This window comes from Panicum virgatum, chromosome 5K (genome assembly GCF_016808335.1).
Source record: "Panicum virgatum strain AP13 chromosome 5K, P.virgatum_v5, whole genome shotgun sequence".
Lineage (NCBI taxonomy): Eukaryota > Viridiplantae > Streptophyta > Magnoliopsida > Poales > Poaceae > Panicum > Panicum virgatum.
In genome coordinates, this window is record NC_053140.1 from 12,711,458 (window position 1) to 12,717,191 (window position 5,734).

General features: G+C 48.8%; 2 non-coding genes across 2 annotated transcripts; one reads left to right on the forward strand and one right to left on the reverse strand.

Annotated features, from left to right (window-relative positions):
- Nucleotides 1-72, forward strand: TRNAN-GUU. The gene has a single exon. It is a non-coding gene; the product is annotated as a tRNA-Asn (tRNA).
- A 253-nt stretch (nt 73-325) lies between these two features.
- Nucleotides 326-403, reverse strand: TRNAR-ACG. Its single transcript has one exon. It is a non-coding gene; the product is annotated as a tRNA-Arg (tRNA).
- Between the last annotated feature and the right edge of the window lie 5,331 nt (nt 404-5,734).

Below are 5,734 nucleotides of genomic sequence, written 5' to 3' on the forward strand. Positions count from 1 at the left end.
TCCTCAGTAGCTCAGTGGTAGAGCGGTCGGCTGTTAACAGACTGGTCGTAGGTTCGAATCCTACTTGGAGAGATTTGAATCATTCTTTAATGTAAGAATAAAGAATTGAATTAAAAGGCTTGCGTTGACCCTTAGGAGTAGGTAACCCGTTCGCTATCCTTGTTTCTATTGCATTCTATCTCATCGTATCACATTCTGTTCTACGATTCCACTTTGACAAAAGGAAAGAGCATACCCAAGTTCAATAGCTTTATGTCCGCTATTCCGATCATGATTTTCCTACCCTCAGGGAAAAAGTAAAGGTCCTTCCCCCTTTGGAAGGCTGTGGGCGAGGAGGGATTCGAACCCCCGACACCGTGGTTCGTAGCCACGTGCTCTAATCCTCTGAGCTACAGGCCCACCCCATGTCCACTGGATCTCTTCCCGGGGATACCCCCCAAAAGGAACCTTCCCATTTCATTTCGGGTTAAGAAGATGGGAAAGCGCCCTTCTCTCTATAAGAACAGTGCGTTCTGAGGTGTGAAGTGGGAGAGAGGGGATGTGATGATTGAGGTTTTGAATAAGACGACCTTTGCATTTTGGATTTGGATCTTTTTCATATTTCGAAATAGTGAAAAAGTCAAATAAGAGGTGTTAAGCTTTTTATCATTCTGGCATCGAGCTATTTTGCTGCAGGACCTCCCCTACAGTATCGTCACCGCAGTAGAGTTTAACCACCAAATTCGGGATGGATTGGTGTGGTTCCTCTACGCCTAGGACACCAGAATATCGAACCATAAACAAGAAAAGGCATGAGAGAAATATTGGCTAGTAATTGTGAAGCCCCAATTCTTAACTGGAAGGAACACCAAAGGACTCTGCCCTTCCATCTCTTAGATAAATAGAGAGGGAGGGCAGAGCTTTTGTTTGGTTTTTTCACCTTTTCATCAAAGTGTTGAACAATGAAGATAGATGGCAAGCGCCTGATCAATTTGATCAGGTCGTGTAGGAACAAGGTTCAAATCGTTCGTTCATTAGGATGCCTCAGCTGCATACATCACTGCACTTCCACTTGACACCTATTTAAACGGCTCGTCTCGCCGCTACCTTATCCTATTTCCATACTTCTGTCGCTCCATCCCCATATGGGTGGAGAACCCGTCGCTGTCTCGGCTGTGCTACCGGAGGCTCTAGGGAAGTCGGAGGTGAGCACTCATCTTGGGATGGGCTTACTACTTATATGCTTTCAGCAGTTATCCTCTCCACACTTGGCTACCCAGCGTTTACCGTAGGCACGATAACTGGTACACCGGAGGTGCGTCCTTCCCGATCCTCTCGTACTAGGGAAAGGTCCTCTCAATGCTCTAACGCCCACACCGGATATGGACCGAACTGTCTCATGACGTTCTGAACCCAGCTCACGTACCGCATTAATGGGCGAACAGCCCAAGCCTTGGAACCACCTACAGCTCGAGGTGGCGAAGAGCCGACATCGAGGTGCCAAACCTTCCCGTCGATGTGAACTCTTGGGGAAGATCAACCTGTTATCCCTAGAGTAACTTTTATCCGTTGAGCGACGGTCCTTCCACTCAGCACCGTCGGATCACTAAGGCCGACTTTCATCTCTGCTCGACGGGTGAGTCTTGCAGTCAAGCTCCCTTCTGCCTTTGCACTCGAGGACCAATGTCCGTCTGGCCCGAGGAAACCTTTGCACGCCTCCGTTACCTTTTGGGAGGCCTACGCCCCATAGAAACTGTCTACCTGAGATTGCCCTTGGCCCGCGAGTCTGACACAAGGTTAGAATCCGAGCTCTTCCAGAGTGGTATCTCACTGATGGCTCGGGCCCCCCTGGAAGGGGCCTTCTTCGCCTTCCACCTAAGATGCGCAGGAAAGGCCCAAAGCCAATCCCAGGGAACAGTAAAGCTTCATAGGGTCTTTCTGTCCAAGTGCAGGTAGTCCGCATCTTCACATACATATCTATTTCACCGAGCCTCTCTCCGAGACAATGCCCAGATCGTTACGCCTTTTGTGCGGGTCGGAACTTACCCGACAAGGAATTTCGCTACCTTAGGACCGTTATAGTTACGTCCGCCGTTCACCGGGGCTTCGGTCGCCGGCTTCCTGTTGGCGCTCCTTAAGTACCCATTTTATCCCTTGTTTATCCTTGATAATGGCATGAATTTAATATAAAAATCACTAACCGTCCTAACCCCGGCCTAATTATTGGTCATTTTCACATTTGCACATATATTTTGGAGGAACTTCGTTTTTGCAGGTTTTTGGCCTATTTTGGAGCATGAAATGACGAGGCCCGTAATCGAGCGCTAACACGGAGAAAGACGAAGGCCAAAGCCCAAAGGAATGACCAAAGCCCATGTTGATTCGAAGCCCATTCATGCACATCCATCCTCCAAGAGAGCCAAAAGGACCAAGCCCACGAAGATGAGATCAAGATACTTCGGGATTAAACAAAGCAAATGAAGATTTAAGGAAGGATTCCCTATCATATCCTTTCCTCGAAGATATTTCCAAGATAACGACGTCCAAAGGGATGCAATCGTGAAGGACATAAACTCTAGAAGATGCGAGGAGTCTACACGCGAAAGATGAGACCGAGGCAGGCCCGAAAGAGGGTAGGCCGGCCGGCCTAGGCCCATGAGCCGGCCGGCCTAGCCTGTTTCCGAGGCGGTTCGGCCTCCCCTTCGACCGGTGGCTTCTTCGGCTCATAAATAGCTCGCACCTTATTCAACTCGGGGCATCCATCCACCCAGAACTGGACGAAAACCTAGGGCCAAGACCGGAGGGAGACGACGGCCGCTGCAATTCTTCGAAGTTGTCTAGGATATGGCTTAGGCCGCCCCTAGCCGCCATGGCCTCCCTGCGTGGTTGTGCCATGGCGGAGTTCATGAGCTAGTTGGATTCATCGATGGTGTGCACACGGCGGTGATGATCTAAACACATCTATTATGTGAGTAATGATAATTATGTCTTCTAAATCTATTAGCGATCATGTCTCTCCTTTTTGATTTTGTTCTTGCCTTGGGTGCACTTATTCCTAGATCTATTCTCGAGATAGATTGCATGGGGTGTTCTTGTAGCTATGGTGGCTAGGAATTCATACCGGATCTACCCAAGGTGGTTCGACACGTCTAGCGTGCTTTGGGGTGCTTTTGTCCAAAGGGAGCGTCATGACAGGGCGTGGCCTGAGTAGGGGGTTCCCGAGGGGTTGGATTGGAGGTTTTGATTTAAGGATGCTATTGACTGAGATGCATGATTTATTTGCTCGTTAGCTTGAACTACAATTAGATGACAATAGGCCTAGTCATGTCTTTGGTTTTGCTATGGTTACGCCTATGTTCATGGATGAGATCAACCTTTACACAACACTCATATCTATCAAAGGTTTACTCTATATGTGCAATTCATGCTTCATGTTAGGATAGATCCGTTAGATTAGATGGAAAACCTTAGGTAGTTCTTTGTCGATCCACGGATTAGTAAACCTTGGGGGAGTACTCTAAGAGAAAAGCTACCACGATCCGTGCGCTTGCGGTACATAAATTGGGGGCGCTAAGGAGCGTCAACACTTCCCTGTCATCAGTTCACCAACTTCCTTGACCTTCCGGCACTGGGCAGGCGTCAGCCCCCATACATGGTCTTACAACTTTGTGGAGACCTGTGTTTTTGGTAAACAGTCGCCCGGGCCTGGTCACTGCGACCCCCTTTTGCGAGGGGGCACCCCTTCTCCCGAAGTTACGGGGCTATTTTGCCGAGTTCCTTAGAGAGAGTTGTATCGCACCCCTAGGTATTCTCTACCTACCCACCTGTGTTGGTTTCGGGTACAGATACCCTTTTGTTGAAGGTCGTTCGAGCTTTTCCTGGGAGTATAGCATGGGTTACATACTTCAGCGCTGTAGCGCCTGGTATGAGCCTTGTGGAGAAGCAATGGCTAGTCCACGGGGCTCATACTTCAGTGCTGCAGCGCTTGGTACTCGGACCTCGGCTCGAGGCATTTTCTCTACCCCTTCTTACCCTGAAAAAGAAGGGTCACCTTGTGTCCTTAAACCTAAAACCATCTTTCGGCTAATGTTGATGGTCACTAATGACCCATTTGACCGTCAACTATCGTGCAAAAGTCGAGCGTTAGAAGGAATAAATGTTAGCATAGGATGTTTATTTGACGAATTCCACAGATGCTGGTCTGAGAATGTGTGCAGGTGAATTTGGGCCAAAATTGCATGTGACAAGCATATTATCCAAGGCATAAATTCCTGGGCCAAGCCCAAGTAAGGCCAAAGTCTAAAAGGGCCCACTTGGCAGCTGCACATGAGAGAGAGAGAGACGCAGTCCATACGCAAGGAGACACGTCATCGATCTGAGGCAACGCCCTCTCGACGAATCAGGCGTGTTCACGAGGATCCACGGACCCACCTAGCAGTCTTCTGACCAAAGACCGGGGTAAACTGGGCCAGCCCAAGGCCGGTCGACCAACCAAGTCGCCCGACCTGGTGGTGGCAGCCCACGGGCCCCACTGCCTCTCAGATGACACGTGACGAGCTGTGGTTGGTCCCCAATGGCGGTTTGGCTCAATCTCCGGGCGAATGGCTGGTGGTTCCCTCCTATAAATACAAGGGGAGGGGGTCCAAATGAAGACAATCACTCACCTCCAAGTGTAGAGCCTCTCTAGCTTGTGTTTAGTAGGAGTTTAGGAGTAGAGGTACTCAGGAGGGGCACAGGCAACGGCGCTCTTCTCTAAATTGTACCTCTACGAGAGTGAGGGAGATAGTCGAGGGATATGCCGGGCTTGTCGGCGCTCTTCTCCGCTTGTGCCTCAACGGATGCTTATTCGGTTGTAAGTGTTCGAGACTTTCTTTGTTTATTTAGAATTAGAGTTTAGATCGCAAGTTATCATATCTGCCTTATATTAGATGATGTGTATACTAGCGAGTAGCATTTGACTCTAGAGTAGGGCCCGGATAGAAAAGGATAACTCTGTACGCCTCTAGAGTTAGTAGGGAAATGCGTAGACGTGGTGTCTAGGCTGGACTATACCACTCAGTTGTCTGATAGTCCCACATTTTGTAGAGGTAGCCGGCAGGTGGTGACAGCTCTGTTCGAGCCTTCTCGTAATCCTCCACATTCGGATATTAGATAGAGCATTATTTTGGAGCTATCGGCTTGTATAAGCCATTCGATACCTTTAGCTCGAAGTATAACGGCGACGTGGTCTCTTCTTCTAAACATAGATTCTAGATCTTAGAAAGTCCTCTCTTTCCTATCCTCCTACACCAGTGTGTGTGTTCTTGGACAGCCTGAACCCGTAGGTAGTGTACTCACGTTCCCTAGTGGATACGATACCCTGAAATACTCTTGGGTGAAAGCTACATCGGTATCCATGCGCTTGCGGATTTTATTCGTGACGTTACAAAATACCAACAAGCTTTCTGGTGGCGTTGTCGGGAAACGATAGCTACATTATCTTCGGACTCAGTCGTCCTTGTATCTTTTTCATTTTCTTTCCTTCTACCTCTTCCCCTGCTACCCTTGGAGCAGCTGTCCTTTCCACAGCTCTCTACCCCAATGGGTGAGTTCTCTAAGCCATTACCATCTTCCTCATCTAACCATGAACTCGACCCTGGCTTTATAGACATGGTTCGGAAGCGACCCTTCTCGGGAGAAATTTATGAAGATCCCTATGAGCATTTGCTAGAATTCAAGGAACTGTGTTCGGGTCTAGAAATCCTATGCATGACAC